The sequence below is a fragment of the Aquila chrysaetos genome, chromosome 13 (assembly GCF_900496995.4).
Source record: "Aquila chrysaetos chrysaetos chromosome 13, bAquChr1.4, whole genome shotgun sequence".
Classification (NCBI taxonomy): Eukaryota; Metazoa; Chordata; class Aves; order Accipitriformes; family Accipitridae; genus Aquila; species Aquila chrysaetos.
Genome location: NC_044016.1, coordinates 16,195,458 through 16,210,971, shown reverse-complemented (window position 1 = coordinate 16,210,971; position 15,514 = coordinate 16,195,458). Strand labels below are relative to the sequence as shown.

Here is a 15,514-nt window from a genome sequence, read left to right as displayed (position 1 = left end):
GGGATTTCTCTATTCCCCTCCTTTTTCTTTCTTTCTTTTTTTTTTTTTTCTCCCCTGTAAGCACAGGGTGGCAAAAGAGACAGGCAAGTTGCTTGCAAATTTGATTCATTAAAAGATAAGAGCTCAGGGTGATTTCATTACAGCTTGCACCCTCGCTACCAACTCTTCGCTAGAAGCCGAATGTGATATTATCATCTGTTTAAAATGTTCCTCAGACCTTGCAATGGGTTTTATACTTTTTTTTCCCCCTAAAATGAATTTCTTGTGAAAAATAAACCAAGAAAACGATACGGCTTCAAGCGGGATAGAAATATGTGTAGATCAGCAAAGATCGCGTCCAGGTTTCAGACGCTGGCTGAAATTTCAATCAACGGGAGTTTTGTGCGGGCAGTGTCCTAATTTGATATAATCTGGGGCTGGATTAGCGCCTCTGTGCGTTTGTGGGTGTCCGCTAAAAGCACATTTCTCTGAGGCCCCGTTAAAGTCTATAGAAGGGAAGGTATAGATATCGGTAACAGGGAGGATCAGCCTCGGAAAAAAAGCGCTCTCTTACTCGTGGTTGTAAATCTAGTGTTCTCGTTATGCTGGGGTGCAGCGGGGTACAATGTTATAGAGGAGGCAATGTGGTATATTCAGGTTTATGTTTCTCTGTTTCTGCTCTTTGGGGTGTTTTTTCAGCAGCGGAGCTGATGTGGCTGTTGCCTCTTCTGTGGGAGTGTACCAGTGTGGTCCCACACGCGTTAGGGTCTAAATAGCAGATCCCGTTATTTCCGTCGAGGGGCATCTAATAATTTTAGCTATGAATTCTAATCCTTTGACAATAAACATTTTGCAAGTAGAGGAACCATCGCTTCCTAGGGCTACAGAAGATCTCCGCTCCCTGTAAAATAACACATGCGGTGGTGCAATATTGCAGAGAATTAATTAATTGGCTAGTTAATTATTTTGTATTTTTAGACATAGTAGTAAGTTTGGGAAGGAAAACAGAACGACTGGGTTAATAAAACGTGGCCTTGAAACCGAAATAAAGCCTTAAGGCTTTGCCCGCTGGAGGAAAAAAAAAAAAAATTTACAAAAAAATAAAGAGTAAAGCCAAGCCGGGGAACATTTAAAGAGGCAGGATGAAAACAGGATGGGGTGTACGTAGTTAATAAAAGGTCATATTGCACAGAGGAGGCAGAATTCGATCGGGGAAAGTAAATGAAAGGCTGACAGGGTGAGAAAGGCCCTTTGAAAGCGAGGGGCGATGAAAACTCCTGTAACTTGCAGCGAGGATCACTTATATGCAGAGAAAGGAAGAGAGGGCAAGTCGCTGAAGTCCATTAAAGACAGCTACAATCAGAAATCATGCAGTAAGAAAAAAATAAATCTGCAGGTTAATCTAGCATTAAGGGCGCACACAGCTTAAAGCCCACATGATAGGGCGTGTGTAATGCAACCTGAAAACCCATGCATGTTACGACTCATTTTATCGGACCGTACTTGCGTTAGTAATGATGTTTGATAAATTAGCCCAAATCCCCCCGATTTTCCACGCACAAAAAAAGTTCCCGATAGAGGAATATGCCGAAACCGACATGACTAATCCTTGGTTTTAAACAGATTAGTTATGATTCACTAGCATTACGTTACATGGGGCATATCTCTTCTCACGGTTGGTTGTTTACGGGGTACAGGGCAGGTTTTGGGGCATAAATAGAGAGACGGTCCGGACCCGGCAGGCTTTATCCATGAAACTGCCCCTGGCTATCCCCGCACTGAGGCCGGGATGCGGCGGGCAAACCCCACAGCTGAGCCCCGATAGCTTGGGCACCTGGGGGAAAAACCACGCTCGCTGTCTCTCTCATATACGCATACGCACCTACACATATATACATACACATGCATGTATATATATATATAAGTAGTATTTGCCCTCAGACTAAAACCTTACCAAATTACCTAATGAATGCAGCATTTACGGACCCTAGAACTGTAACTGGAATAATTCCTTTAGATAGCAGGGCACTGAATATTCACGGTGTACTAGAGCAGATTTGTTCTGCTGAGCAGCCCTGTACTTTATTACATGAGTGTTAACTGTCCTGGTGCTGCGCTGAAGAGGTTTATGAGAGCAACTGCACATTTGAGAGAGAAAGCAATTTTGGTTGTCCTGCCAGGGCGCAGCTCGTCACCCTGCTGGGGAAATACTGATGGAAGCGAGGGCAGAGCATCCCGACAAGCTACTGAAGATGTGGCACAGTCCCCGAAGGGGAGCATGAATGACACTTTACCGGGGACAGGGAGCAAGATCATTGGCGTAAGAGCCTTTCCTATAAGTCCGGGAGCGTATGCCGGAGCTTGCTGGTTAAACGCCTTCCCTCTGCAAGCCCTTGCAGGAGCTTGTGGGTAAACAGGACCCTTTGGGAAGCACAGTCGCATCTCATCTACCAAAGGCTGTGTTTTTCTTTGGATAATATAAGCCATTTTTCAGACATTCAACACAATCTACACGAGAGAACTCGCCTGCTTGGGGTATTTATTGCGGGCTACCCCGGAGAAAGCTACATTCCACTCTTCTCCTCCCCACCCCTGACTCAGCAGTTCGGGCCTAACTGAAGTCTCAATGTGTGTTTGAGGGGGGCTGCTTCAGCCCCGGAAAGAAAAGCCTTGGAAGTGCCCCTGCCTGCCCAGCGATGTTTGTGTAAAGCACTCCGGCTCCTGTTACCAGACCCGGAAACAAAATCTATTGCCTTCTTTAGGAGAAACAAACGCAGCCCCGTATGAGCAGGCTCTTGCCTTGAACAAACCCTCACTTGAGCATGACAAATAATGTAGGGGAATGGCGATGAAAACACTGGCCACTGGCCCTTACTGCAGAGCTCTTTAACTTCCTCTGCTTAGTGAATCAAAACGCTGCGGCTCAGACAGCCAAGAAAAATATACTGAAGGGAACTTTCAGTGCCTCAGCACACAAGGAAAAGGTGAGGGTTTTGTCTGAAGGAGAGTAGCTCTGGGGTTTGGAAAAATACATACTTAGACTTAGGAGCTGGGCTGCGTGATCAGCCTTTTCCCATTTTGCTGCGGGGAGCGGGGCTCAAAGCTTCCCCTCCCTGCACCGAGGCGGCGGTTGCTTGCTCGGGAAGAAGGTCCATCTCCTTCCCACTTAAATAAACGGGAGGGGAGGGTGTTTGGTTGTTGGTTAGGGTGGGTTTGGTTTTTTTTTTTCCCCAGGTTTGGGCGAGAACGCTCAATCTCCAGCTCTAAATATGAAATTCGCTTTTATCCGGAGTCCCGGTGTGCCGCAGAGCCGGTCCCGCTCCGCGCCCCGGGCCACCGGGAGGCGGCGGCTGCCTAGTGGGCGGCTGGGCTTGCTGGGCGGCAGAGCGATGACCTATTCCTGCCTCCAGCCCAACCCGTGTCCTACAGGAAAAACAGAAGAGAAAAAAAAAAGGGGGCTCCTTTAAAAAAACAGACATACGGAAACAAACTGGGACTTCACCAAGAGTCTGGGACTCGGAAGGAAACGGAGATGTTTAGTGGGAGCTAAGGTGAACAGACAGGTAAAATGTTACATCAGCAAACACTGCTGCTCAGGAGAAGCGGGGGGAGAGGAGAAATCACTTGGAAGGATGAAAATCGCACATGTGCTTCTGATGACCCCATTAGATGCAAAGTCCTCCAGGAAATACATATTTGAAACAGCCAGGAAAAACAAACATGCCTTTTATAGACTTGCCTGTCCCGCCATGAAAAATGCAAACCTCGGTATGGTGCGTGTGTATCTAGGGGGTGGGAGGGAGGAAAGGGGAATAGATTTTGTAAAGAACCCGATGAAAGCTGCCTTCATCAGGAATATTCATTTGCGCTGCCCTGCTTTCCAAAAATAGGCTGCAGCGTGAAAACCGAGGCAGTGGTTAAAACTACTGCGTGTGAGTCTGAAAAGTGACTGTCAGGAGCTCATCTGGGTGTCAACACAGGCGAGACTGGCTGGCAACAGTGAGGAATCAAAAAACAGGGGGTTGAAGAGTTAAAAAGCGGGAATTCATAAAGCCTACGGTTTGCTGTAAAGTTGAGCAAAGTTCACTGAATCGTATTGGAAGAGCGATTTCTAATCGTGCTGGAGTTGGGGTCTGGACAGAGCTACCCCCAGTCCCGCCGTTCCAATGCAGTTGTGCATTTAGATGCAGTTGTGCTGGAGGTCGGGGGAGAGAGCAGAGACTCGATCCGTGCGCATTTTAGCAGTAAAGGCATCATCATTCCTCCTCTCCTCTCCGCCCCCCCCCCCCCCCCCCCCCCCCCCGACCACCCTGCCCACCGAGCCGGACACAGTGACCCCGCTGCCGGCAGCGCGGGCAGGCTGCGGGCGGACATTCGATCGCCCTCCTCGCCTTCCACCGCGGCCGCTGGGCTCCCCCCGGCCTCAGGTCCGCTCCCACCCACCGGCATCTGTTGTCCCCTCTGCGGGCCCGGCTTTCGCCCGGTGATTTGGAAACCCCGGCGGCAGGTGCCCCGGGGTCGCGACCGCCTCGGCAGCGGGCTGCGGGGAGCACCCACGCCGCGCGGGGACACGCACTCCTTCACAAGGAGACGGCGAGGGTGCATGGGCAGTCACCCGCCAGTGAGATATCTCCCTCTGCACACCTCGGGGAGGGGGGTGACTCTGAACCTCTCTGGTTCAGTGGGATGCGTTTAATCGAAATAGGCTACTGTGGTCGCCCTGTTGTCACCGGAGAGCTGCGTGAGGGGGGAAAACATCACCAAAGCCTGAGTTAATGGCGTCCCCGAGAGAGGCCCGACCCGACCACCGAGCAGGGCAGAGCCGGGACCCCTCGTCTATTTACCCCGGCGCCGTGAAACCAAGCGGCCGCCGGCTCTTGCCGCCGGGGGCTGCCCGTGCCGCGGCAGCCGGAGCCGCCCCGTCGTAGGGAACTGGCTGTTCCCCACCGGCGGGGCACACGCGGCAGGCGGGGGGTCTGCTCTCGGCAGCTCGCTCCTTCTAGCCCTCCCCGCTCCCCGCTGCCGAAGCCGGAGGAGCAGGACAGGGGTATGGCCTCCGCGGGGCGGCAGGCGCGGAGGGCATAGGGGGCTGCTGGAGCGGGGGGACGGGGCGCCCAAGCTGCTGCGGGGCCAGGGACAAGTGGGTTTCTCTCTATCTTGAGATATTCAGTTACACATGAGCCCAGAAGCTGCTCGGGGCGAGGATCCGCACCCCGCAGCACTACGCACCGCGCAGCGAGCGAGGCCGCGGCTGGCGCTGAGGAAGGGAGGGGACATGTAAAAGTTAAGAAACGATTTGGGACATCGCTCTGAAGAGCGCGTTGAGCGCACACCCAACAAAAACATCAACAACGGGGAAGTCAGGACGGTTTGGAATCAAACAAAACCAGCCGTGGGGCAGGGAGGTGTTGGCTGCGCGGGCCCCACGGGTGGCCGTAGAGGCAATGCGTGGGAGTAGGCTCCGTCTCTGCGCAGCAACCTCGCTGTCTTCCCAAATTAGAAGGGCCGGAGCTGGGCGATCCCACCTCACTCGCCATTTTAGCAGAAAGCGAAGCGGTCGCAGGCAAGAGGCGATGCTGACACCGGGCTCTTCTGCTGCGGGTGTGTGTGGAGCCGGGCTTCGTCTCCCCGAGTGTGCCCAGAAAATGTCAGGGCTTTCTCCTCCATAGGTGCGGCAGATCCCCACGGTGCCGTAGCTCTGCGGGGTGGTTTCGATCGGAGAAAAGCCCCAGATCCCCTTTAGCTTAGAAGGGGCTTTTTTTTTTTTTTTTTTTTTTTCCTTCGGGCGAGACCGGCACAGCGAAAGCGACGGTGTTTCCCACCTAGACGTTATTACTGGGAGATCTGATGGTTATTTCTGCCAGTCTCCCAGATGCCGTCCCCGCAAAGGATCTCCGGAGGTGGAGGGCGGCCAGTCGCTCTCCCATAATTACCCTAAATCGGGTGTATTTATTACCTCGACTAGTGCCGGGCCACGGCAAATAAAGCCGCCTTGACGACACTCACCCGGGCACCGCTGCCGCTACCATTAATTTGAAACAAACTCCCGATCCTGGGGAGGGAAGGACCTGGCTATCGCACTGCCCGTCCCCACCTCCTGCCGCCCGCCCGGCCCTCGGCGGGGGCCCCGCACAGGCGGCGCGGCCGCTTGTAGCCCGAGGAGAGCCTGGCCCTGCCTGAGACGGCGGGGCGGGGGGCCGAGGGGCTGCCCGAAAGCGCTCCTCGCACGTCCGGCGGCTGGGAAGGGCCCGCGGGGGCCAGTCTCTCCTTCCGCATCGCCCCGCTGGGGCAGACGTCGAGGGGCACGACGGGGAGCAGCGTCCGGACGGCACAGGCTCCCCTGCCTGCTTTCCACCCTCACCGCCCTTCGAGGCCACAAAATGCCCCCGCGGTCGGGCCCGAGGGCTGAAGTGCCGGGGACCCCAGCCCCCCGGTAAGCGCCCGGCGGCGCACCGGCTCCCCCTCCGCGGGGGCCGCGCCGCCTGCATGGGCTCGCTGGAGCCGGGCCGGCCCTGCGAAAGGCAGAGAGGGGCTGCGGCGTTAAAGCGAGAGAAGGCTTAAGCCTGCTGCCTACCCGTTCGGTTGGCTGCGTTGCCATTTCGATGGTATCTCGCTTTTGGAGGCATTTTATGGCTGGGGGAAATCTAATCCGGTGAAGAGAAAGGAAGAGAATACTGTTGGCATTGAATGAACTCCGTGTGGTAATCTTTGGGCAAATGTGCGCGATTCCATGCCAAAGCAAAGTGTTTTCTCGTCGGGTCTGCTCATACTCTGAAGGGAGGCGAAGACACCATTTAAGAAATCCAGCTGGTTGCAAATCATACATTTAATCTCTCAGCTGGAATGATTTAATGGATCAGTATCGAGTAACAGTCCTGGAAAAGTAGCCTCCTAAAAAAACAGAGATAAATCCTGATTGAATAATAGTAAATGAAAACCGTGGATTACAGGGACTGCAAGACAGTATTTTCTTTGCAGTCCTTGAAAGATGCCGCCTCAGAGGGGACAACCGAGCCGACAAAGCCCCGCGTGTGATTTTGTTGTTGGCGGGGGCACGTCCCGGCAGCCTGCGGTGCTCCCCCCCCCCCCCCCAGCTTGGGGCAGGCCCCCCCCTCTTTTCATGCCGTGGGCACCTTCTGAAACGGCTTCTCTGCGGTGCAGCACCAGAGACACGAGCTCCCCCCGCGGTGCTCCGCAACCAGGCGAGCGCCGACGTGCCCGGGCCAGAGGCGCGCCTGCGGCGGGGTGGCGGGGGGGGGGGGGTAGCGGGGGGGGGGGGCGGCGGGGGGCTCCCCCCGAGGTGGCACCGGCCTCCCAGAGCCGCGGCGGCGGCCTTGCCGAAAGCCACCCGTCTGCCTTGGGCCGGCCCAGGGGCCTCGCTGGGAATTTTTCTTTTTCAGCAGGGAAGGCGCAGAGGTGGGGGAAGGAACTGTTACGCTGGGAAAAGTGGCATTTTCCCCCGAAATGTGAAATTAGGGGAGCAAACCCTTTGCCCCTCTCTCTCTGTCCTTTTGGGATGTGTTGGAGAGAGAAGCGGTACCGGGGCGCTGAGGGGAGACGGCGGGCGCTGGGGGCAGCCCGCTGCCGGCGGGGCCCGCGGGGGTCGCTGGGGCGGCGGGGGCGCGGGGGCCCCTTCGGCGGCCGGGGCTCCGGGGGCTTTTTTAACCCTCCCATTGCCGTAACTTCACCCGGGATCTAGCAGCTCGGGCAAAGCCGTCTTTGAAGGAAAAGATCTCGGCCGGGAGTGCAAAAGCACTTGACTCGCCTCCCCCCGGCCGAGGGGGGACACTACCGCGCTTAATTAAAAGCACTTCCTCGCCGGGGCAGGTGCTTTCCTTGCAGCGGGCCCGGGGGCTGGCCCCCCGCCCCGTCCCCCACCAGCCCATCCGTGCCCCCGCTCGGGCCTCCGGGCCGGGTGCCATGCGGGGCCCCGGCCGCTAACCCCCAAACTCCCGCCTCGCCCCCGGGGAGCCCAGACCCGCACCTCGCTCTGCCCTGTGAGCTGGGCGAGGGAAGGCAAAACCCCGCAGTGCTGGCGGCGGGGCCGGGCCGGCAGCACACGCGTGGCCGCTCCTCGCGTCTCCCCCTCTCCCGTCGCCGCTCGCTGCACGGCGGGTGCAGGGGCCCCGGCGGAGCTGCCCTTCTCCGTCCCGCGGCGGCGGGGGGCTGGGGTTTTCTCTCTCTCTTCTCCCCCCTCCCCCAAATCGTCCTTTTCGCAGCTCAGAGGAGCAAGAGTTTTAGGGGGAGAGCTGGGTTTGCTCTCAGGTTTCCCAGCGTTTCGCGTTACCAACGGTGAGGCGCCGTCGGAGAGCGTCTCCGCAGCGGACTCTGAGCTGCGTACACCTCTGGGGGGGGAAACACACCTTTGCTTTAGGTTATTTTGCTCGGAGCGAAGAGGAGAGGGGCAACGAGGAGAGTGCGGGAGGGCCTGTCCTCGGCTCTGCCGCCCCGCAGCCCGGCTGGCCGCATCTAGCAGCATCACCCTTATAAGGAATGTAATGCAAGGGCGAATGTCGTCAGCACAGCATTAGCACATTTTTGTCATTAAATGTACTCGAGTCGTAAGAGCTGTTTATATTTACAGGGCGTTCTTGAACGCAAACCACATGCTCAAATCATCGCTAAATGAATCTGGAGTCGGTGAAAGTTAGTACTTCCCAAGGACAGCTTTGGCGACAAGGGCAGCTTGGGTCAAAATCAGTTTAGGTTGGTGTTACCTGTTTATAGAGATGGAAAATCTAAATAAAGTTACAGAAACGGGACGTCGAAAAATCTCAGAAAGTGTCGTGAATCACAATCTATTTTTTTGCTTTGTTCACATCATTGTAGGTTTTTCAATCTCAGCCTCTTTCTAAAAATATTACTGTATATTGTATATTAATATAAATTTAAATATAAATTTAAACCAACTCCTCCATTTCAAAAGAAGTCTCCAAAACTTTTCAGCAATTTCAATGTCTTACGATGTTTTTACATAGAAAGGTTGTTAAAATTCTCCTTTCTTTTTCTGCAGGCAATATGGACTTTGACAAATGGTATTTTATGTTTCCTATTAATATTCTTCATATTGTCTTGAAATTTATTAGTATAAGCTTTGGAAAAAATCCCCACCTGCCCTGTCTGTTGAAATCATAGCTACTGTCACCCAGCTCACTTCTGTAAGAAAAGCTAAATAAAATGGCTATTCTGAAAAGCAAAGTGTTCATCTGCATGAACCAGAAAACAGTTGATCTTAATTCTAAAGGACTCAAACATGCTCTTTAACATGTTACTTTCGATCTCTACAATCTTTCTATGATTACTTTTTCTATTAAGTGACTTTTTTACAACAAACATGTAAGCAGATATGTGTAAAATTTCTGTTTAGGTACAATATGCTTTAAAACATAGATTCATGGGTGTTTAATATTGTTAACAACTGTATAGCTACAGAAATTCAAATAATAAAATATTTCTAAAGCGTTTGAAAAGGATTTGTGTCTTTTCCTTGCATTTATTTTGGCCAAGAGCAAAAGCCTGGCCCTGTTCTTTTTGAAGACAGTGGCAAAGTTCCCACCTACACCCCAAGGATCCGTGAAGTCAGTCAGAATTTTTCCATGGACTTTGGATCAAGCACATTGCATGAGTCAATTTAAGAAGTGATTACTTCTCTCTCGTAGAAATGCACATTGCATTTGCTTAGATAAGTATGTCTCAAGGATTTTTTTTCCACCCCCATATTCTAGGATCTTAAATGAGGAAATTCTTTAGTCAAAATTTCCTTGAAATGGGTCCAACACTCCCTGCCCCCACCAAGCAGACACCTCCAGTTTGGGACTTGCTCTAGGTGGCACTACTCTTCTCATAAAACCATTTTTCTTTTTGTCCCTATTCACCTTCTGACCTGTCTTCCCCATAATCCTCCAGCAAAGTGTCTTCTTTTGTGAGACAGAGAACCAGGACATTCTGGAAAAGGAGACCTGGGGAATCAGTGGAAACCCAATGGCAGCATCAGACACGGGGGTGACATGGAAAGAAAGAGCCACTCTCCTCACCCTTCATTTCTGGCACTAACTCCCTGCTTTCCTCACTCCACAATCTCCTCAACCTCCCTTTGATGAACGTGCCCCAAGATAAGTGTTTTTATATGAGTAGGAACAGCTTTACTGCCCTCTGCTAGTTACAGAGAACTCACCCATCCCTTGTTGCTCACCACCCACTAGAAGGAAAGGGTCATGGTCTCTGTGGACACAGTCTCTGTGGAAGAGCAGGCTGTTTGGGTAGACTCTGGTAAAGAAAACAGCTGGCTCTGACCGAATCATCTGCTACAAGATCCTCCAAAGGACAACAGTGGCTGCAGCCAGCAAGGGGCAGGGGCAGGCACTACCTGGGGAGTGACGGGGCCCATCCTGCAGCCTGGCCGCCCCCAGGTGCCCCCCAGCAGCTGGTGCACATTCGTATCTGCCGTACCTATCTTGCTCTGCTCAGCCAGCATCAGCAGGGTGGAAAGGAGAGCCCCTTGCCGGATTTCCAGCTTGCCATCAGTCTGCACTACGTGTAGTTTGGCTGGACCCCAGAGCCTGCCTGGGAATCTTCAGATCACATCTGTGTTTGATTACATCTGTTTAGAGCATCTGTTTATGTCTATCTGTGGCATTATAAAGGAATCTCCAAGGCCTGTTCTGTTATGTCATGCAGAAACGAAATGGTGTCAGCAAGTCAGCGCTGCAGCACAGTTAGTGACCCAGCAATCGGTGGAGCAGACCAAGTGTGCGGGCAGAACCGTGGCACTGCCGCGGGCAGCCCCCAGTGCGAAGCTGAGACAGGGAAACGTGGAGGTGCACATGGGTGGCTGGCGTTTATCCACCCCATGCCAGCCCACGGACCCACTGCCACCAGCACTCACTGACATTTCATCTGCGAAATCTGCTTCTGTTCGTGTGTGTCAAGAAGAGACATTTGCGTAATTAATGTTTCCTCATTTCTTGCAAATCCCTACTCCTGGGTGGGTTGGAAGAGTTTGTGCAACATTTTCCAAATACGGACTTGGAAACCTGTGGTTGCTGGTCCCAGTGCTTCTCACTCAGGTATAAACCACCAGCACTGCTGTTTCCAGCTGGAGCAGCAGTACTGGCTGGGGGAGGCTGGAGAGGAAGCGGTGAGGACAGAAGCCAGGCAGAGCTGTAAAATAGCCTAGTGTTTACAGCATAATAGCAATTAATTTTGCCTTTTAACTTTGTGGCAACTGTATCTAGTCTCTGGGTACTTCAAGCCAAAAATAAAATTGCTGATTTGCATACAAGCAGATCACTGACATTCATATTTATCTAATCAATTTTCTTCTGTCATTTAAAAACAAATAAATTTTATTCAGTTGAAATAGGTGGTGGAAGGCAATGCTGCTTTTTATCTGTGATTATGCTGAAATGGTGGATTTGCCAGTGCAGTGCTTTTTTTAACCAGATCTGCGGATCTAAATGAGAATGCTTTAAAAAAAAAGGGGGACGGTATCCCACAACCAACTCCTTACAACAGATGAGTGCTAATTTGACTGTCCATTACAGAGTGAACACCAGCACGAGGAGCACTCAGTCTGACCTGTGTGCTTCAGGATACTGGTACATCTATAAGCACCTAAGCAAAAGCAACATAAGCATTTTACAGCTGAGCAATCTGGGACAGGGAACTGGCTAATAAGCCTGGAAGTCCAAACTATTGATAACCCAATACTAACTCAAACTCCTTTTAAGACTCATTGGTAGATTAAAACTCTCAAGGAAAAGAGATGTATAAATTTCCTGACCATCTGAGAAAGACAGGTGGAACTGTCACCAACACATTTTATCATGTCCTGGACCAAGTCTAGCCTCCTTCACCTGTGCAGTGCAGCCTCCTCCATCAAGGCTGGCATCGCCTGTGACCTCTGAAGAATGCTGCTTTTGATTAAACAGTTTTGTTTTCTCACACTGCAAAGCCATAAACCTGTATTTTACCTTTCACTAGCATCAGCATTCTCTATCACAGTACAGTAATAGTGCAGGTTTTGTAATCTGATAGGACACAATGTGGTGTACAGTAAGCATTTCATCAGAGCCTGTTCTCCCAGAATTGCCAATCATGTTGCCAAGGAAATGGTGGTCATGGTAGAGTTTCACTGGCAAAATGCTGTCAGTAAGTCAATTACTTGCTCTGTGATGAAAAAATCATGCAGGTGATGTACATGATCTCTAAAAAGTGCTCATTTCCTTTTTTCTACTGATAGACATTCCTCCTGGAAATAAATATGGGCTCAGGGGGAATACTGTTTTGCCACTTTTGCTTTATTGTATGGAATTGACAGATTAAAAGTCCCCTGTCGTAAGCTTGTACTTTACCTTTCACAGTCATCAGTAACAGAACAGTCCACCTCCAAAAATTAGACATTAGGCACCCATAAGGGTAAGGCATAATGAGCTATAGGAAAAACAGTGTCAAGTGCTTGGATTATGAGTCTTGTTGGTATTGCCTTGAGAACTGTCTAGGTGTCTGTTCTATGCATATAGGATGATATTTTAGTTTTCTGCCTTTACTAAGGAAAAGGTACATACCTTGATTTGTCCCCGCCAAAGGATAAATCCCCATAAATACATCTCACATTTTATGCAGTTTTATATATATAGACTCTTACTCTATACATGTCTTTTCTGTTAAATCTCAGATTGCTTCTGTCAATCTTTCCTGAAGTTTCTCCAGTGTGTTCCTACTGTTCAAATAATACTGTCATGACTTTAACATAATGTGGCAGCAGAGTGAGATGATGAGAACTACTATAACTCTACTCTATGATATAAACAAATACATAGATCAGTTACCACACTGTGGACTGGCACAGCAATGTTGTGAAGGGGCACACGCACCCTGGCATTCACTAGCTTGCCTGATTTTTACTGTCCATTAAGTATTTGTTTATAAATACCTTTATGGTTTTTTTCCCTCAAATCTCATATTGTTAATTTCTGCCCACATTTTAATCGCTCTGGATTCCTTTACCTCATTCTCAGTTTAGCAACATTTCATAACCCAGCATCATTTGAAAGTGTCAGTGATATGTATTGTATTCCCTCTGATTCTTAACGAAGATGTCAAAGATGATGTCAAATACTGCTCTCACTAAATGCTCCTTTCTTGATTTGATATACTACCATTACACTTGATGGTTTTTTTCAGAGCCATTCAGGCACCTTTCCAACTTCATGCATGCTCTCAGGAATTTAAAATTAATTTCCAGGTAAGATTTCACTATGAAACAATCTAATAAAATACACATATAGTTACTGTACCTCTTTCATCATCTAGTTTTGTGATTACATAGGAAAATGAATTATTAATTTTCCATGTCAGGATTCTTTCTTGACAGCCCTGTTGCAATCAGTTTGCACATGCAAAACAGGTCTAATGCTTCCCTGAAGTGATGAGTTTATTGCATATGCAGTATAAAATAAGAACACATTTTTAGCCCCAGGTGTGAGGAGCAGCCAGGAAGGATGATGGCAGTGAGGGAACGTTCTCACGTGGGATAATTCATCTAGTGCACTCCCAGTCACTTGTATTTTTCTTTTTTTTCCTGGAGCAATTTCAACCCAAGCAAGGAGCAGCCTGTTGACTGAATGAATTGGTTTGCCACAGACCACTCCTGGTCACTGTTTTTCCTAGAGGATTTCAGCATTTTCCCCTCACACGACTGATGTCGTATTAGGGAGAGGACCCCTGGAGCTTCTAGGACAAGGCTGGATACACATCCATGGCAGGTTGCATACAGTCAGCAAGGCAACCTAGAGGCGGAAAACTCCTGCTGTGGTCAAAACTAAGAGGAATTCACAATAACAATCATTTTCTATCTGAAAATACAGAATCATCAAATCAAGAAAGGTCAACTTCCTGGAGACAGAAGGGAAACAAATTCTTGATGAGATCTGTATTAAATATTTTTCTTTTGTTGTGGTGAGGATCTCACCCCATTCCTCTCAACATCAGTGGTTTTCTCTTAATGTACTGATCTCAAAATGAAGTGGCTGTTTAATGTCCAATTTAGAGTAGGCTGCGATAAGCCCTCCAGTCATCCTCCCACAGGAGGGAAGTGGACAACCTTCTCGAGAAAGAGAGGAGCTCAAAAAACTCTGGAATAGCACAGAAGGTTCTGGATTGGTAACGAGTGGAGTGTTCCCCATTTAGCCACATGACATAAAGAGGGCAAAGATAGTCGACAGAGCAGGACTCACCTGTTCTTCTCTTGCCCGAAAGCACTAGCTTTGGAAGTACAGGCAGCACTGTCTGAGAAGCATGAGGTGGTGAGCATGAAATGGTCAGCATGGGAGTTTGGACAGCTCACAAAGTAATGGGTGAGGTCTGAGGTATGATGAGTACCCCTCCCCTCACTTCAAAGACCTACACCATCTGGAGTAACCAGAAATCACAGGTTAGAAAGATGGGAGACGTGTTGATGGTAGGCAGGGTACTTGCAGAGAATTTGGATGGAGCCCCAGGGTTATCAAATCTAGGCATCAAGAGCAAAATAAACCAAATCTTTTATTGGGTTCAGCTGGCGTGTTACAGAGGAGATGTCAACTCTGATCAACATACTACAACAAAATGGTCTTCACTTGTACCAAGAACTAGTCTCTTCTCTTCTAGCACCAATTAATCCCTCCTTCACTCTCTGTCATCTACCCAAACACAATTTCATTTCTTCAGCTTCCATAAAAAATAGCAATCCACTTGCCATGGTTACAGGCCAGACTGGTCAATATCCCCTCTTAAGTGCCTCTTCTGTTTGCCTGTTGTGTAGCTGGCCTGACTTCCAGACCACACTGCGAGGGGACCCGTGCCACCTAACGCTAGATTTTGTACCCATTCTCCACTTCTCCAAGCAAGGGCCATCGGTCTCCAAATCCATTTCAGCCTTGAAACCTGCAGTTGTGGAGCTGCTCCCCAGACCACTTACTTACAGAAGAGTCCCTGTCTGCCCCAGGTGATGCATGCTCAGCCTGCTGTAGGCTGGGGTCCCTTGTGTCTGGAGCTACTCCACTGTTTCCAGCCGTAGCTTGGGAAGAATGAACCGGTCCCAGCGTCCTCATACTGGCTGGAGCACGTTGACTGCACAGGAGCCTCAGTGTTGTCTCCTCCAGGAGACCCGTCCATGCCACGGTGTTCTTCCTCTTCAGTTCCTTCAACGGCCGCTTTCACAGCACGACATGAAATAACACACGTGGGCGTGAAAAGTATTCATACAAAATACATAATGCAAATATTTGCCGCGTCACCCACCCGCTCCCGCCAAGTCAGCCCTCTCCTAACCCACCCGTTCCCCCAGACGTCATGGTGAAACCCATGCCGTCACACGTCCCTCGCTCCCAGTCGGCTAGGCAGCCGCACCCGGCGCCCTCCCCTCCCGCCGCCGCCCCTCTCGCACACCCCGGCGGCGGCGGCCGGTGGGCGCCCCCCCCCGCGAGCGGAGCGGGGACAGCGCGAGCCGCCGGCGACCCCACTGGGGGGGCGGCCCCGCCCGCTCCCCCGCCCC

General features: G+C 50.7%; 1 long non-coding RNA gene across 1 annotated transcript; it reads right to left on the bottom strand.

Moving 5' to 3' along the window:
- Positions 1-13,409: 13,409 nt before the first annotated feature.
- LOC115350428 lies at positions 13,410-15,275 on the bottom strand. Its single transcript, XR_003926433.1, has 3 exons — positions 14,939-15,275; positions 14,217-14,391; positions 13,410-13,769 (listed from the first exon to the last, which is right to left on the bottom strand). It is a non-coding gene; the product is annotated as an uncharacterized LOC115350428 (long non-coding RNA).
- Positions 15,276-15,514: the final 239 nt, after the last annotated feature.